This window comes from Catharus ustulatus, chromosome 3, assembly GCF_009819885.2.
Source record: "Catharus ustulatus isolate bCatUst1 chromosome 3, bCatUst1.pri.v2, whole genome shotgun sequence".
NCBI classification, from domain to species: Eukaryota; Metazoa; Chordata; class Aves; order Passeriformes; family Turdidae; genus Catharus; species Catharus ustulatus.
The window spans coordinates 54263567-54282789 of record NC_046223.1 but is presented as its reverse complement, the minus strand read 5'-3'; the positions used below and the strand labels follow the sequence as shown (position 1 = coordinate 54282789).

The window sequence follows — 19223 nt, the reverse complement described above, 5'->3', positions numbered from 1 at the left end:
TTAAGCAGTTTCATAGATATTAATAAAAGAAATTGGTCTTAAATTATTTTTTATGATTACAACACTTGAAACAATCTTGTTTCAACTTTTTTCGTAGCCAAAATAATGCATTAGTGTGCATGAATACCTCATTGGTCTGAGACTCAGGTAACCAAAGGACACTCTCTAGGTGTGTGAAACAGCAAGTTATGACAACAGCTGTGAAAAATTGGCTTTGTGCTTGTTCAACCAAATGATTAACTGAACAAAGTGCACCCACCATCAGAGGCAACTAGTGCCTGGCAGTGCAGGTGTTCACTCATTTGTTAAAAATGCCTAATTTACACCTAAACTGCAAATACCATGTGTGTCAGTACTGCCGACTCATCCATGTGTTTTACTGATTATCTACAAATCTAATATTTTCTAACATTTGTAGAGATAATTCTTGATATTGATCTCTCTTGTGGCAAAAAAATGGCAATCTAGGAGTGACACACCTGCTTTCAGACAGAAGATTTATCAAGTTTTGCCACTTACACATGAATTAGATGGAACCAGCCTGGATTACATTTGCTCATGTCCATATTCATGACCTTCCAGTTGCTGAGTTTACAAAATTTCATAAACAAACGACTAATCTCTAATTCAAATCAGTAGTGTGAAGGCCTGGAAAGTTCAGAAATGGGAAAGAACTTAAGAAAGTCCTAGACATATAGAAAGTGGCTGAGGTCCTTCAGTAGGTGGCACACTTCCCTCTCAATCAGTTGTGGAGGAAAGTATTTGCAGGATGCTTGGGGCATTTGCTTGTGGGAAGATTCCAGAGATGCAAAACCAGGAAGGCAACCAATGTGGTTAGGAAGGTTCCCATGACATGTGCCAGAGGAGTAATGGAGATAGGATAATATGGTGAAAATCTAACTAGCTGCAACTTAAGTAATGCCATTTTTCTTATCCAAAGTGCCCCCTGCCATTTTGAGATATCTTCTTTACTCTGTTTTCAAGTTGTCACTACTCATTGTTAAGAGTGGTCTGCACCTCTGCTCTCTCCAGCCCATACATGAAAATCTCTATGCGTGAAGCACTGGAGGTTTCTTTGAATTGGAAGATGATGCAAAAGAGTTGCCTATTTGAGAAGAACACTAAATGAAAGGCTCTCAGGGCTAATGGGAATATAAATAGGTAAGCTTTTGGAAAATTAAGTCGCTTAATAGTTCAGGTTATATATAACTCAGAAGTTGCTAAATCATGCCATGCTTTTGGCAGGATCTTACTTCAGTTGTTCCTATAAAAAATGGGGCAGGCGAGGGGGAGAACTGAGTCTGGTATAAAAACAAAATCTGTAGGAGCTAATATTTCAAATATAAAGAGAAAGAAATAACCAGTTCTTGGTGACGTGCTCCACTTGTCATCAAAGCAAAATATTTTTTTCCAAATGCCTAAAAGTCTCTCAAAAATTTAATTGGATTGTGATGTTAAAAGAGATGAGCAAAGAGAACCTGGCTAAAGAACTTACAAGCTTTATTTATCTCACATAAAAAGTGCACATAATCCCTTGCCTGAGTTTCAAGTCAGCAGTGTAGATTTTCCTATTCAGCTAGTCAATTAGCTATGAAAAAAATGAAAATGAGTAAAAGCAATCAAATTTTATTTAAAAACATTTTCCCAGGATTCATGGGCTTTAAAAAAATGTTCCCATGAAAGGGCATAATTTCAGAAAATTCTGCCTTTTTCATTTTTTCACCCTCTTCCAAGGTCAAGTGATGACATGTTATTATCAAGTTTTTGATGCACACAGCATGTTAGTTCTGCATCTGGAAATACTTTATGTGGAGAAAATCACTATTTTTTTTGAAAAGGAAATCTCAAGATAGCAGAAAAATATTTTTCCTTCAGGAAATACAGCCATTTGTTCATTACCAGGCAAACAGGACTCCCCTTCCGTTGGGCCCTCTGCCAGAGTTATTTACACACAGACTTGTTCAAGCTAACCACCTTGGCTTGGTGCTCCTTCACACCATTTGATACTGTATGAGATTGGAGCTGTTGTGGATAAAGAAGTGCTTCACTGTGACTCCTTTGTGTTCTGTGGAGGAGTCATGGGCACACTCCCCTATGAGGAAAGATTATCCTTGTTTACGTAGGAGAGTAGACAAACAAGATACAGCAGCCTGGATTCAAGGAACACCTAGGAAGAGGTGTTGAGAGGGTGAACTGGCACTGTCCTTTTTTTTCTCATACAGTAAGATGGCACTTGAACAAAAGGAAAGCAATATGTACAAATGAGAAAGAAGAATGGTGTGCTTAGAAATACATTTTTTGTTATTAAATGATATGTGAAACTCATAGCTGCTAGTTATCTCTGGTAAGAGCTTGAGATGGTCAGTAGAAGGTAGGTATCTCTTAAAATAAAAAATCTGTTACCTGAATTAGTGCTGCTCTTCAAATGGATTTTGTGATGTATTTGACATCCAAAGTAAAGTCAGAGGCAAAAGTAGCCCTTTTAGTACTCTCTCCAACTCTTCTGATCCATCTTAGTCTCCCTTCTCACCCTTCTTGCTGGCCTCAGAACCACTGGATGTGCCCTCCAGGGTCTCCATACATCCCTGGGAGGGACTGGTGGCTGGGACCCTCACCCTCATAGGCTGTTCATTGCCCAGCATCCAGCTCAGAGCCCTTCTCTGATGAGGGGGAGAAAGAGCAGGTGTTCCAAAGAGAAGAACAGAAGAGGGATTATACCCACCTCTTCCAGCATTGGAAAGCCAACCATGAGTATCTTGCAAATTTTTCTACTAAGCGCAAAGAGCACTGAGTGTCACGAGGGCATTAGAAAAGGCAGTGGTGTGGGCAAGGGCAGCAAGAGACATTGCAGTCCAGGCAGTCAGAAAAATTAGAGAAGGAACATGGGAGCAAGCACCTGTATAAATGAGGACAATATATTTTAAACATCATTGATAGAAAACTACTGGTATTTGTTTATGAGGAAAGCCATTCACAGGCAGTTTCCCATAGATTTTCTAACTTAATCAAACCTTAAGAAAGTGCATCTAAACAAAATAACACTACAAATTTTGTTTTGCACTCCTACCCTCTGAGACTTTCAGAAAATTGGATACATTTGTTCCATTTTGCTTTACACTGCTCACGGTGAAATCAGTAGATAGGTATCAATGCCTTATATAAAGGAATATTCTCTTTTGCTGTAGTTCTATCTGTAACAACTTTGTGAAGAATAGTCATGAGCTTGTGGGTACAGGTTTGGGGACCAAGTAATTTTTTCTTAAGAAAGGGTGAATTGCTTTAAAATCATTGGCTATTTTAGGAATGAATGGTTGTTTAACATTTCAATTCATCTTCACTATTATAGAAAAATTATGTAATGCTTTCTATTATCTACTTGAAGAGCAGCACAGTTTAGAAAACTGATGGATTCTGTGTGTTCTGAGATCAAACCAAATTTTCAGAATAATTTATAGCATTTAATAATCTGTGAACATCATTGCTGAATATTATCATTGTATGTTGTGTTTGGTATGAATTGCAGGTGTGATGGCCAAGGTGCTTTCCAAGCGGCAAGAATTACTTCTTTTTTGATGAATCTGCAAAATCTATATTTAAATAACAGCTGTAAATCTTACATCTGAGAGCTCCCTCAGTTCTCTTCTTTGTAAGAGTTATAGTTTTATTAAATGGTGGATGTAAACATTTTAAAAAATCTAGAGGGAAATGATAAGATGGTATGATGCAAGGACATCATTATTAAGTTATGTTGTTGCCATGAGCAGGGAGAGAAAGTTATTCAGATGTCTGATGCCTTTCTGTGGAGTTACTGGCAGGAGTTTGGGAGGAAAGCTACACTGGCATCCCAGCTGCAGTCCCCCTACGGGACAGTGTTCCTGCTTCATGCTCCCCGTGGGAGCGGGAAGGGGCACTGGTTAGGGATGAAGGTCAGTCTATACTTAGTTACACCCACTCCACTACAACTGTGCACAAAGCGGGAGAGGGCTGAAGGAGCCCTGTGAAAACCTTCTTGCCTCCTTGGCTAGGGAGGTCTCCTCCAAGCTAAGGACCCTTGCAGCTGCAAGTTGTGCAGCTTGTCCAAACCTGCCCTGGGGCTTGAGCCAAACAAATTTTGTACAACACTCAGGGTCTCTGAGCACAGGTGTAGCTTCACTCTCTTCCCTGGGAACACCAGTTGTAGCTCCAGCACATACCTTGTAGAGCCACAGTGAAGGAAGTTGCTGTGGCTCAGATGCAATACTAATTGAATGTATTACTAAGAGAATACTAAGACAATGTGGGAAAGCACACACAGCTTCTTGAGGTAACCAACTTAATTGGGAAAAGATCCTTATTTTGGAAGGCATGATGGAGAAATGTTTTTTTTTACTTTGCTTTGAGACTGAATGTAAATAAACTATTTTGGACACTGAACCTTGCTGCAGTACCTTCTGTGGGTTGGTCTCTGTGACAGTAAAAATGAACTTCTGAAGTCTTGCAAGAGGGAGGAGAGAGGACAATAATGCTGGGCATAGACAAAGAAGTCAAAGGTGCTGGTCAGGAGTCTGCAGCCTCCCAGAGGGGAAGATACTGGCAGCCATCATTTGGGGGCAGAGATAAACCCTGCTGTTGTACAAAACAGCAGAATGGAAAAACCTCAATCTGAAACAAATCCTAAGCACTCCCATTTCCTATTGACTTATTCTGACATGACATCAAATAAAGATCACAAGCCCAAAGTCAATATGTTTGCTCAGACAGAATAATTCCAGTCTAACAATACTCAGTGTCAGGAATGACAGTATCACTTAGACCAAAATCAGGAAAACAAAGACAGACATGCTCATGGACCTAACAAGGAGCAAAACCCTCCTTGTTCAGCTCTGTCAGTATTGAACATGCCTGTTAGGAGCAAGCGGTTTTTGTAAAAGAAGTTATAATTTATCATTAAAGTATGGTCACGTGATCTTGTGCCTCGATAACTTGAGGGAAACACCAAGAAATCCCAAGACTTTCCTGCACTTCCTGGATTGAGCAAAATGAAGCACAAGGAACCTGACTCGGAGATCAAAAATTAACAGAGGCCAAAGACCACAGCAGCATGAGAAGATTTTTATTAATAGATTCTATGCCCTTTTATGTCCCTGTATTGCCAGCTCTGAGCACTGAATTTTTATTAGTCCCTAAAAGATGCAGGAAAAACTTAAAATTCTTAGCCAGTAAAATTATGAAATAATGGTTTTATTTACCCTGGCATCTGCCATAAGAACCACTGCTTTCAGGATTTATGTATAAACTTTTTCCTTTTCATCCATGAGGCTGATTTTTTTCTTGATTTCAGCCAAAAGAATAATCTCAGACGCCAGTATGACTTTCGATGTCACCGTGACAGTGCTGCGAGTTGGCATCACTTCGAATCAACTTCCAGTAGCCTGAAAACGCGGCTGAATTATAATTTGCTCTGAAAAGTAAGTGAAGACCTGCTGTCAAAAACGCAGCGGGCGCCGGTGTCACCGCAAAGCCAAACCAGGCGAGGCCGGGCAAGGGACCCCCGCGCTGCCGGAGCGGCCGGGAGAGGGAACCAGTCGGTTGAGCTTCACTCTGCGAGCAGCCGTGGCAAATCTCAGGAATTCAAACGCTGTTCCCTGGAATCGCGCTCAGGCTTAACTAACTCAAAGATAGTGTGAACGGCAGGACCGGGAGCGTGTGTCTGTGCGGGACCAGGACTGGGTCCTGGTTCGGCGAAGGTTCCGAAAACCCGTGGTGGGTGCCTGACCACCGCGGAAGGGCGGTGGGATGTCTCAAGGAAGCGCGAGCACCGCCTCGCCCGGGCGGGATCCCCCCGCAGCGCCTCTCTGCCCCGGGGCCGAGGGCTGCAGGGGGAGAGCGGCCCCGGCCCGGCCGGACCCCGCCCCGCGGCCCCGGGCGCTGCGGGCTCCCATTGGCCGCGGGCAGCCCCGTGAGCGGCAGCGGGGGATGCGAGCCCCGTTACCCGGCGCGGCGGCTGCCCGTGTCCCCCGCGGGGCGCTCCCGGGGCCGGCGCTTCGCTCCGCTCGGCCACGGCGCTGGCGGCAGCGGTGTTGCAATAAATGCGTATGTCTGCGGCACAGCCCGGGGCGGCGGGCGGGCTCCCTGCCCTCCGGGCGGCGGCGAGCCCCGCCGGGCCGGCCTGGTGCGCGCCCCCTCCTCCACGTGCTGAAGGGTGAGCGAGGGTCGCGGTGGTCCCCGCCCGGGGGACACCGGGCTCGGCGGTGAAGCCGCGGCCGGAACGGGGAGCCCCGACGGTGTATTGTTCTTCCTGATAGATAACGTGATCTCGGCCAGGCGAGAATAAGGGGGCGGAGGGGCCGGGGGAGGGAGAGAAAGGAAGCGGAGGGAGGGGAGGGGGCAGGAGGATCCCGCGTCCTCGGAGGAAATTCTCAGGCCGGGAGGACGCGCGGCTTGCGCACGGCAAGCCGGGACTGGCTCTCCTGGGAGTTCCCTCGGCGGGGAGGGGGAGGGGAGCGGCGATCTCCGCCGGCGGGGAGAGGCCGCGGCTTCGCCCTGCGAGGCCCTGCCTCCTCGGTGCGCGCCCTCCCCGCCGCGGAGCTCCCGCGGCTCCCGCTCCGCGCAGCTCCCAGGGCGGGCAGCGCCCAGCACCGCGCCCGGCAGCGCTCCCGCCGCCGCGCGGGGGGACCCGGTGACGTCACGGGCGGCGCGCTCCCCGCGCTCGCTGCGCGCTCGCCGCCCTGTAACTTCTGTTCTGGGAAGTGGTGCCAGGAATAGCCCGGCGGAGCCGCCTGCAGCGCGGAGCGCTCCCTCCCGCCGCGGCCAGGGCGGGCTGCGGCTCCCGGGCCTCCGCCTCTCCCCCGTGCAACACCAGCCCCTCCGCCACTGTCAGGGAGATGGTGATGAGCCTTTCCAAAAAGAGGGAGAGGAATGACCTGCCTTAAGATAAACGCGTGAAGCGGGCGCCCCTTGGCCGCTGGAATATCTCTGTCTGTCTTTATATATAAAGAAGCACCGCGAGCCGCCTCACTCCGGGCTAGCCCTTAGCAAAGGAACAACACGAGCGCCCGGCGGGATCAGCAGCAGCAGCAGCAACAACAAGGGCACCGGGAGGGCTTCCCTCCTTCCTCCTCGGTGATTTCCCAGGTGAGCAGCACCGGCTGCTGCGGGCAGCCCCCTCCTCCCTGCCCGCCGCTCGCCCCCTGTCACCGGCACCAGCTGACAGCCGCGCCGGGGCGGCGGGGCTCGGGTGCGGGGCGCCGTGGGGCTGGGGTCGGGCCGCGGCAGGCAGGGCGCTCCGCGGAGCGGGGGGGTCTGTGGCCGGCGCTCCGAGTGCCGCCCGGGGCTGCGGGGGTAAATGGAGGGCAAGGCGGCGGGAGGGCGCCGGCGGGGGAAGCCGGCGGGGCTGTAAAACCGCCGGACCGGTAAGTCACCTCTGTGGCGGCGGCTCCGGGCGCTGTCAGGCACCCGCACCGTCCCCGGGGCACCACGGCCGGCGGCCCTTCCCGCTGAGCCGGCGCGGGAGGGGGACACGGCGGGGACAGGCCTTTGTCGGTGACACGCCGTTAGGAAATGTGGGGAATACCCGGCTTGTAAGTGTATGCAGATGAGGAGAAGGCTGCCTTGCGTAATCCCCTCCTGCGGCGGGGAATGGGCATGGTCACCGCCGGGGAGAGGCGCCCGCGGGGGGGCCGGCCCGACGGGGCTCTCACCGCGGCCTCCGGCGCCCCGGGAGCTGATGGGGGGGGCACCGAGGCAGGGGGGCGCCCGGGGCCACCCGGCGCGGCGGAGGGCAGGGCGCTGGAGGTAGAGGAGGGAGGGACGGAGGGAGGCAGGGGATGTGCCCCGGCTGCCAGCGCGTCCCCGCGGGGGTGCCGGACACCGGGGAGGTGCGTGTGTGTGCGGGGACACCCGGCACCGCGCCGTGCTGCGTGTGCCAGAGTGCGTGTGCGCGCTGCGCCGCGGTGACTGTTCCCTGAAGTGGGTGGGACGTTGGCCCGTTCCGGGAATGTTCCATGACGTGTAAACGCCACAGGAAGGGGGTTAACGAGGGGCTCGGCCGGGGCCGCCGCCGGGTCCCTCCCTTTCTCCCTCCCTCTGTCCCCCCGCCCGCCGGCGGGGCTGCCGTGGGGGCCGGCGGGGGCACCAGCTCTTATGTAATGCGGGGTACGTGTGCGGCCGGCGGGGATTATGTAAGCGGCACGTCCGCGCCTGTCGCATAGGATATCGCATAGGATTCACCACCGCACGCCGGCTCCGCTCCGGGAGGCGGGCAGGGGCGGCGAGCTGCCCCGCCGTGTCCCCGCCGTGTCCCCGCCGCCGGGGTCAAGCGGCGCGGGAGAGGCGGGGGAAAGCCCCGGGTTATCCCGGGTCATGCCCCGCAGCCCGCCCCGACCTTCCTGCCGGGGGCTGGCGCGCCGCACGGCCTTGCCCTCGTGAGAGGGAGCCCGAGGCGGAGGGCACACAGGGCGGTGGTGTCCGGGCTCCAGGCGGTGGGTGTCCCCAGGAGCTCCGGCCCGCGGAGGCCCCAGCACGCCTGGCCCGGGGTCCCCCAGCACGGCTTGTCTCCGTGGGCAGGCGGCCGGGGCTCGCCCCGGGACAACGATAAACCTCCTCAGAGCTTCATTTCCCGGAAAAGGGTTCTGTTTTTCTTATTAGTTGGCACTAATGGTCAAACTTTTTTTTTTTTTTTCGAGGTTTATTTATTTGGGTTTTTTTATATGATAGCTGCAGAAATGAAACTTCTGCTGAAACACTTAAAGATTTGGGGGTTTTTAGGCAATAATTCTTAAAAACCTTTTTAAAATAAAGTAGTCGAAATACTAATGAGTTTCAGCAGAAATATTTAGCTAAATAGTTTCCCTTGCCTCATTTTAAAGTGAAGCCTACTTTAATATTAAACCTGTCTGGGTTTGTACATTATTAAATAATAGAGGGGGGACTAAACACTTTATGCTTAGTCAAGAGTGTCACTTTTTCTTTTTTTTTTTTCCTAGTGAATTTATACTGAGAATTATTACGAAAGAAGTAAACAAAGTGGTCAGGGTGGCAAAAGAGAAGCATTGCTGGCTAGTTCTGTGTTTCTCTGCTTGCCGGAGCTGCGGGTGCAGGCTTGTGTTCGTGCAGCTCCCAGCGCAAGGGGGCTCCGGTCATCACCATCAGTTCTGGGGACACCGGGTAATTAGAGTAATTACTAGATTAAAGAAACTAGTGGTCTAACGAGGTACAAATTCAGTGGGCCTAGTTTTAAATTCTGCTGTTGTTGTGGATTACCACTGACTACTAGAGGAATTTCATCCTCAGGTTATCAGGACATGGTGTGGAATCCTCAATATTTTGATTGTGAAGATGATATACAGACGTGCTGAAAAAGTGCATCTGTTTTTCAAAGATAGGAGAGTCTCTGCCTGTTAGATTTGAGGCAAGTGGATGTATTTAGATAGATGCTGTGTAACCTGGGGTTATATTTATTTACACTTAAATGTTAAATCTTTCCTGATCCTTCCACTCAGGAGATATTTCTGAAACTTCAGGTATGGATTATCTGAAACTTCCTTCATATTTTTTTTTGCTTTGTCTCATGTCTCAAAAAATTTAAGTTTTGTAGAATAGGCTGAGAAGGTTTTTTTATGTAAGCTTTAATAAGTTATTACTGTCACCTGCAAATGTATTTTAGATTACTGTGGTTTTCAACTGGCAAAGGCAGCAGTGATACAGCACGAAGTCAGTGTGTTGATTGAACAATCCACATTTTTAATGTTTTCAGTCTGTTATGTTGATGTTATTTTCCAATGGCTGTTTGGCATAACAGTTCTATACACCTTGACTGAGGTGACTTCTTAAAACCTCACTGCTATGGATTAGAATAGAATTGAGCAGCACTTGTTCCAAAGCACAAATGTAGATGACTTTTAATTGTGTATCTAAGTTCAATTGTGTGGCATCAGTGCAGAATGCTCCTTTATAAAGGCAGATTATTAGATTCTCAAGTGACTAGATTGCCTCATATGTGAGATCTGTTTACAAACCTTCTTGTTACTATGAAGACAAAACAGACAGCCATATGCATTCATGTGGTCCTTGCTGAATAATGGTACATGTGTCTACTTGAGTGTTTGGCAGTATATCATGTTTAGTTTATGTGGTGGCACCCTACAAGGCTATTCTTTTTTGACTTTTAACTATTTCAAATACCATTGGCTGTTCTCGGTTGTGTGAGCTAATTTATGACCCTGGTCTGCATGTTTGTAACTAAGCTGGACATTTTGAAAGCAGGACTTTTATTGTTGAACATTTTGCCAAACTTCTTTGCTTATTCATTTATTTAGGTGCTTTTTTTTAAAAAAAGGATAAAGGTGAATTGGATTTAAACAGAAGCGTAATGAGTACTGTTGTGTATGTCCCTCTGCTCATCATTTTTGGTCAACAACAGGGGCAGTTACTGCTTTTGTAATTTAATCATATTGGGTAAAGTAGTGGGAATATAGGAGCTGTGTGCCTGGAAGAAGTGGTTTAGTTAGTGCAATACTGCAATGCTTACCCCTGAAAGAGAAGAATGTTTGCTATTTAAGAGTATTCCTGTATAGAAGTCATGGTAATGTGTAAGTCACAGTAATGTGACTTGGATTATGAAATATGGCTTGCTGTCTTTCAAATTTGAGTGTGGTGGGGTTTATAATAAGCCGTGGTTGATTATATGGGTAGTTATCTATCCAGCTCTGTAAGTACAGCTCAGCAAGTACTACTTGCTTGTAGTTGATTCTGCCTAAGAATCGCAGGTAAATTGACAGAGCTGGGTACTGACTTCCTCTGTCTTAGGTCCTGTCATGAATCAGGCCCATGAAAAGTTGCTTCATGTCAGTGGTCTTTGCACAGTGTAAAAGAGAAAATGTTTTACCCATTTTACCTCAGATTGTCAGTGTGTGGTTTTAAATTATTGGTCCTCCAAGCAGGAGGAATGCGTAATTATTATTATTCTTGCAGGTTAAAGGCTTCAGGTAGAGTTAATTGTTAATACTTTTGGGAGTTGAACAGGAGTGTTGAGTGCAGAGGCTGCATACTTTTGTTATTTGAAAAAGCTCTGATAAGTTACGAGGAAACTGCTTTAAAAATTCTTTTTTTTTTATTTAAAGGGGCAGGTTATTTTGTCTCAAGATTTCTTAAACAGCATCTCTGAAGTAGTATTACAGATTAAATATTTCTTGAGTTATTTGACTTTCTCCTGTACTTTAACCATTTGTTTGTTGGAGATTTTTTTTTTTGGATGTTTTGGTTTTTTGGTGTTTTTTCCCCCTTCAGTAGAATATCTAGCAGTTGCTAAAAAAGTGAAGAAACAGCAAGAGGAAGTGTAAGCTAGATGGAAAATGGAGGATAGTATTTTTCACATAATCAGTCGGTAATTTGAGATGCTACATTTAAATAAAGTAGCACAGAATTATTATACAACAATGAAAGCTGGTTGTGCCATTCTGATAGGAAATAACAGCTTTGTGCAGCCTTGTTTCTCTTTGGGGTGCTTAAAAATTTTTATAAGACTTAGCAACAACTCCCCTATTTCAGCAGGAAATATTAAAAAGCAGTTCATTGCGGCCATATTTTTCATTCTGAAGTGAAATTAGCAGTTGTGAAAATACTGGTCTGACAGTCTGAGAAAAAAAATCAACTGTAAATAGAAATATTAGAAGTTTTTCCATGACAACCAAGTAGCAAGCCCCTGTTCAGACTTTAAGAAATCATTAGTGAAATTAAAGAATATGTTAATGTCTGGAAACATCTGGGGTTTTAAAAAATGTTTTTTTTAATTGGAATGGCAAGTGGGAGGTAACACGGGCATCTTATTTCACCATTCTGCTTTGTTCATAGATTAAGCAATTGGCTTTTCCCTCCCTACTCATTTGTAGTAGGTTGTTCCCTGTAAGATTTGTCCCCAGGAAATCTCTCTCAAAAAGCTACAAGCATGGAAAAGGTGCAAGAGGATATAGGTAGAGGGAACAATCTTATACATTGTTTCAAAATCCCAATGTAGAATAAGACATTAAAATACTATATGCAATTTTGTCTGTCAGAAGTCTCTTGCATTTTTTATTGTCTTGTAATTAAATTCTTGCGATCATGGATATGATCTAAACATAAGAGTTACTTCTTGCTCTGAGGAAGTATTGTGGATTCTGGGTGCTTATTTTAATTTCTCTTTTAGGCACATTCTCTACATTTGCAAAATGGTCACTGTGTTTGTTCTCTGTATGCCAGGGTAACAGCAATGGAGTGCGTACCACACTGGTTTTGGTCACAGGATTGCTTATGTTTCCATATTTTCTTGTTCTACCCTGGATGTGTCTCTCTTACTGTTTTTTTCAACCTGGATATCACTCTTTACTTGAATAAGCAAAAACCTGTGCATGCTTTTTCCCCTCTTCACTTTCTCTGGATGGGAGCCTCAGGGCTTACTTACCCAAAAATGTACCACTTGAGTGGTTTTCTTAAAGTAATACAGTGCACAAATATGGATTCAATTATCTGATGTAAATTCCCCTGGTACATGGTTATACTGATATGACCAGTTTGTATAGTGATAATATCCTTTTTTTCTGAGTTTGTTTATGCACATTCTATCGCTGTCAGTGTAAACTTGGTTTCAGCAGAAAAGTTCTTTCTAAATATGACATGGAAACCACAAGTAATGTAATAATTTAGTAGGTAATGAGTTTATAGCCACTTCATGTGTATATGGGTTTGTTTTGTTGCACCTCAGTTTGTGTTTTTGCAGAAAATTATTTTCTTGTTTTGGCTTTTTTTTCTATTTGTTGATAGTTCTGCCCTAATACACTTACAGAGTCTGAAACATACAACTCATGTACAAGAAATTTGATCCTGCACACCCAAAAAAGAATAGTATAGAACACATCTTTCTTAAATGTGTAAGTTCACTTAATTGGAACTTAAGTAAGTCGTAATAGACTGCTGCAGGTCTGACTAAAATCTTTGACTTGCCTAAGTTGCAAAAAAATGGAGGGGAAAGGATGTACAGTGTTTTTTGGAAGGCGTGGCTTAATTGCTGTGGTGTGATACAGGAGTATTGTGTGATACTGCTACAGAAAGTTTCTTTTTCAGGTAGTAGTTTATTGGAAATTCCACACAAAGAAAAGCAGTTAGGCAATTTGCATGTATAGTTCAGTTTAATAGAAAAGTGGAAACTAGAGGAGTGAAACTAGAGGAGTGAACAGGAATTGAAATTGCAGTGTCAGGTGACATTTTAAAAGTAATACAATAGAGTGTGACCCTCTTCATAAGAAAATACTCATAAAAAATGAAGCAGAAAAATTCCAGCTTGTTTTCTGTAATTTATGGTGAAGTTTAGAGTTTTGTGACTGCAGAGAATAGTATTGCTAAAGAAATATAAAAACCTGAAAGAAAATTCTAACTGCACAGTGTAAGATATGATACAACGTCAGAGAATTTTGTTGAAATAATATTGTTTTTAGCAGTTTTTCAGTAGAGCAATATCTGTGCTTAGGCAGAAGGAAGCTCTTAAATTTAAAAAATCTCATGGCGCAGGATCAGGGTTTTCAGAATTAGTCTTATTAGACAGTAGGGTTTTCTTGCATGTTGATGTGTTTTTTTTGTCATTTTTGTTTGTTCAAATAAGATAAATGTCCCAGTTTCTGAATTCATGTATTTTGTGTTTGTGGCTTGCATTAAAACAAAACATGTGTAGTGTGTCAAGAAAGAATAGTATGAAATAATAACCGAGGTTACCCTTCCTTGACAACAAGACGTGACGCTATTTAGTTAGAGCAAAAACTATTTAGTTTAGACCAAAGTCAGGATTCAACAGAGATGTAAGTTGCTGGCATCTCTTAACAGTCTTCATAGGTCAGTGTAGTTCATTTTGAGTGTAGTCTGCTTACAAAGTTTTAGAAGTATGTGGAGTTTTATGTTCCTTGTCTCTCAAAGACAGCTGAAGTAAATAGTTCAGTTAGCTGAAAAATCTTTATTTGCTCTTAACTGTTGTCAATTTTTTTTGAGGACTGGATGTGATTTTCTTTCTTTCTGCACAAGCATTAGCAGTGAAAAAGAGATGCCCTAGAGCATGGTTCAGGCCTGTGGTTCACTGACACCTCTGCATGCTGACACTGTTCAGCTGAGTCCTGTATGACACCTGTGAAACATTGATTCATCTTGAGAGTTGAATTTCTACAACTGTTTCGTTAAAGTTTTAGAAAAGATCAAATACAATTCATGGTCTTCTGTAACAATAGAGATAGACAAATTTTGACTTTTTCCCATTTAAAATCAGTTATGTTTATGAATGCAATTTCTGAAACTGCTTATAAAAAGCCTTTTAAGTGTATTTGTCTGAAGTAAAATAGTTCTTAAGTGAAAAAGGCATTTATCTTTGGCAGAACGTTCATAGACTCCTACTGCCAAATTCTCTGTCCTGTGTAAGTCAATAAAAGTTTCTACAGTTTGATGAAAATAGGATTATATATATCAGCTATGAGATTGTAAGGTTGGCCATCTTGCTGCTGTCTTGATATGATAATCTGTTTGATCATCAGGTGAGGCTGTAATATTAGGCTCTGAGTAAAGAGGTTTTGCTTTAAAATCTCTTAAAAGCTATGTGAATTTAATTTCTTCCTACATTCTTAGTAAATTTGTGTCAAACAAAATTTGCAGTCTGTTCCATTATTTTATGCTTGGTCCTCAATAGTAGCAAAACCCCTTTAAAAGTTAGTGAATATTTTCACAGGACTGCTTGGTGAGAATATTTGATTTCTTAAGATTTAAATTATGTATAAGTTACATGTATTTAATTTGTGGAGTACAGTTGAATTTTGATACAGGCTTAGCAGGATGTTACTGGTACATCTGAAGAAATTTCTGAAGAAATTTGTGGTAAATGTAAGGGTAGGAGTTTATATAATACGCTTAGGAGGAAATGATGTTAGTGAAGTACAAACTGACAGAAAGGTATTTGTTTTAGAGCTAGAGTGATACCAAATACAGTGTTGTTACCTCTGCAATTGGTTTTTATGATGGAAAATGATGGGATCACAAGGACAGTAAAGTTGGTACAGTAAGTTATCTGTCATGTTTGATATGTCACATATTTTTAATCTCTGATTTACCTAATTAATTACTAATTAAATACAAAAATTGTGCTCATCTTTGACCTAATTCATTGTAGTGAGTAATGTTAATTATTAGTGAAGAACTTCATAGCCACACATTAGTAAAACTGATATATGAATTGGAGTAATTAGTGGAGCAATTTTGAGTCAGCTGTTTTTTCCTAAACAAGTAAGGTTGTAAATTGGAGCTGATATACAGTAGTATGATAGCACCTTTCTTTGGTCTGACAGGACTTTGGTCTGTAAAATGTGAGTAGGCGAAAGGATGACATACAATATGTTCATTTTCTCTGCTTTGTTTTTTAGCTCAGCTCATACAGCTCTTTAGTCATTCTATTAAATTAGTGATCTCTTAATGGAAAAAGTTTAACCACTCTGTATTTTACCTTTATGAACAGGCTTGAAGGAGAGGTGAGAAAGTAATAGAGAACGGAATGGAAGCGTATCAGGTTTTCCAGATTTTTCTTTTGGAGCAAGGACAAGATGCATTTACATGTCACCTTGGAAATGCTTGTTTTACTTCTGGGTTTCCTCATCCAAGGCTGGTAAACCTGAACCCTTCATGATGGGAGGCTGGATTGGACACATCCACTTGGAAAAGATGAGTGTACAGGAAGAACCTTTGCTTTAGTTTTGGTCTATGTCCTCTGTGTGATGCTTTATAGTGGTATGTCCAGGATCTTTGCTCGTTCTTCTGTAGGAACACTGGAGTAGCTTGCAGTAGATGTAGCCTGACTTTCCTTCTCTTGCTCCTCAGATCACCCTGTGCATTGCAGAAAAGAGAAAGACACATGGGATGATAGAGTTCCTTTATGCACACCTCTCTAAAAGTTCATCGGAGCGTATTTTCCACAAATGGAATTAATATGAGAGAAACCTTTTAATTTTCTTTCTCACAATCTTATTAGTTATAGAATAAAACAGGGATGTTAAATACACAGTTTTGGATGTATGCTGGTTGAGGATGAGGCTTAAAGGGGAAGATCAATAAGATGGAGAGGGGAGGTTTGAATGTGACTGACAGTGGATTATAATTGCCTACAGGAAGTTATTTTTATCAGATCAATGTCCCTCTAACCTACAGAATTTTAGTAATACAGTCTTTAGAATCCCTGTGCACTCTCAAGTTATACAAGCATGTGTCAATAAGTAACTAAGATCCTATGGAAGGCACATTTAAGGATACAGTGGTAAGATATTCTAACTTCCAACTTTGACATCTCCATTGATACCTTGCACACAGAATATGATGGTTCTTATCTTGCTCAGTGCTTGAAGGTATTTATTTTTAGATTTACTTATGCATGGTTTTGATTTAATTTATTTGCAGTATCATTTGATCCCAGTCAATAGTTTGACCCACTTAACTAGCAAGCAAAGGAATAAAAGAAACTAATTTTGACTAATTTTTTTTCTCAGTCAAGTGGGTTGTCTAGTGAACCAAAAGTGTAATAAATATATTTGATGGCTGTTTACAGATTCACACACTAGAATACAGAGAGCTGTGTTTCAGTTTCCTTGCCTAATTCAGACAATGTCACGTGCACGTGATGGGAATGTACTTGTCTTTTCATCTCAGCCAAAAAAGTTTTTTTTGGCTCCTGCTTTGATACTTTTCCATAAAAGTGAACATATTACAACTGAAAATGGAGGGGGTTTGCCACATGGTGTGAAGTATATTTAAGAATGCATGTGTAAGTATATACATCTAGACTGATATAGGTATATGTGATCATAACTTTTATCTCTAGTCATGTTCTGTCTCCTTCATAGTACTATATACCTGGAATAATTTCATGTTGGAGGTCTGGCTTGCTGTTACTGGGAGGAAGATTTGTCCTGGATTCCATGTATGTTCAGCTTCTGCTGTTGGTTAACTATCAAGAAATATTTTAAATAAATAAATTTATTTGAATTATTTATGTGTGACTGTTAGCATTTATTTCACAAATGTTTATATAGGTGCATATACACAGCCACATGTGTGTTGAAAAGGTAGAAAAAATCTCATTAGTTCTCAATGAGGAACTGCTGTGGTCTCACTTTGGTGAGTGTCTATCAGAGTCTGCCCAGGGTATTTTTCTAAAATGTTATCCACTGCTCCTGATGCTCTGCTGCTAGGAGGATGCAGCAGGATCAGTAAGTGAGCATGGCCCCATTTAGCTGCTTGTGACTGACTCAACCAAGGTCATGTCGCGTTGGACCATAAAGATGTTTGCCTTTAAGCTGAAGCACTTTGAATTCCTTTTACATCCTCATGTTTCCGAGGGACATAGTCACATCACTCTGTCTGCTCTGAAGGGGAAAGGGTCATTCCCCAGGCCCATCCATGGTGCCTGACACTTACCTTGTGCATGGTGCTTGCTGAGCCTTGCTCCTCTGGCGGGACACTCACTTCCACACTGCAGCTGAACCAGTGGTGGCAACTCTTGCAGTTGTAGGGAAGTGGCTAGAAGGTCAACCCATGAGCAGACTACCTGTGCAAATAGGTGATGGAAATCAAACTCAACGTGGATCTTGTTGCCTTCATTTTTTCTGGAGCCAACACAAAACCTCAGTCCTGCCCTCATCTCACAGTTTTCTAATCAGTGCCCCATATCTGAGAAGATGACACCAAACGATGCCTGGCACAGTTTGGAGACACCATATGAACTGCCTCATTTCTTGTGAATATAATGAAAATTCTGTCATTTTGGATCGTGTCCTGACCAATAGAAGTGCAGAATGGGAAGTTGTTATTGATTTAGATTTTTTTTCTCATGAGGCCAGGATTTTGCCATCAACTGTAGCTAGGACTTGTACTGCTGAAATAGTGCTCCTTGTGACTGTCTCAGCCTATAAATGGAAACCTCCAGCATACAAGGTTTGCTTTTCATTGAATATAGTAACACTAGGTGAGAATGTTGGAAGAACTGTCTACAAGGAAACAGCCTCTGGATGCTTCAGGCAGAGAGGACCTACAAGGAAAGGCACTGAACAGAAATGATCTTAACATTGCCAGATAGTATAAGGTATTTTAGAAAAAAAAAGTACATTATGTATTGTATTGTACCTTCTATACCTCAAGGTACTTTCGTTGTGATTTGAATATAAAGTGCATGAAGTCTTAGGTAAAAGTGTTGCAACTGACTGGCTTAGAACTGTGGTTTTTTGCTATTATTTTTTTTTGTTATTATTTGTAGTTATAACCCAGCTGAAAAAGAAACGCTTGGAGCTGGGGCTGTATCTTACTTGTCCCGTGTACTTCTCTCCCCAGTGAAATCCCATTATCTTGTTTTGGAATTATTAGGATGTGAGAAACCTGCATTTAATTTCAGTTCATGTATGATGTCCTTTTTTATTTCTTACTTTTATTTTAATGGTGCCTGCTTACTTCAAGTGGCATAGTTTCAAACTTTTTTGGGTATTTTTTTGGTCTGTTTCTGGTATGGTTCAGCATAAAAAGATGGATCAAACAATATATACAAAAGGTTTGCATGGTTTTAGTTAATTCTGGTGTACTCTACCTGCCCTGTGTGTCTGCTTCTCCATCTGTAGCCCAGTAGTGCCAAACTGAATTAGGTTATCCCTGATAATGGAGTTTTTCTTTGCATTTCCCCATTTTGGATGTAATTTAAAATTAATTCCTGCATCTCATCTGATGGGTGGATAAGAGGGGAGATGAGTTTTTTTTTTAACAGTACAAACAAAATAAAAATGGAAGAGGAAAAAGCCTAGTTCAATGAAAACTTATGACATGATTCTAGAATGCATAACCCTGGGCAAAAAGGGCCAGGTATTGGAGCAGTTCTTGAGTAACCTAATTGTTTGATAAGGATCCTTGCCTGTTAAGTTGTTGTTGGTTGTTGGAAATATTCCATTTCTAAATTTGCGCCTTATTGCATACCCTAAGGTATGTGTACAACCCACTGTAATTGCACAGTTTATTATTTTATTAATGAGAGCTGTGATAATGTGTTGGCTCATGAATTCCCTCCAGTCTAGGTATGGTCTCCTAATTGCCCAGGGTTCTGCAATTCCGTCGTTTGTTCTGGGGATGGTGGCAGGGAACACAAGCAAATTCTCTATAAACATAGTTTACAAAACGGAGACCTTGCCCTAAAACCTGTGTTTGGTGTGATAATG

General features: G+C 43.3%; 1 protein-coding gene across 2 annotated transcripts in view; it reads left to right on the top strand.

The window, feature by feature from the left end:
- Positions 1-8095: 8095 nt before the first annotated feature.
- The window catches only part of HIVEP2 (HIVEP zinc finger 2), a 133356-nt gene continuing 122228 nt past the window's right edge, over positions 8096-19223 (top strand). For both annotated transcript variants that reach the window (XM_033054497.1, XM_033054498.1), the window contains exon 1: positions 8096-8133. The gene's annotated coding sequence lies outside the window, so the exon portion shown is untranslated. The remainder of the gene's footprint in view (positions 8134-19223) is intronic.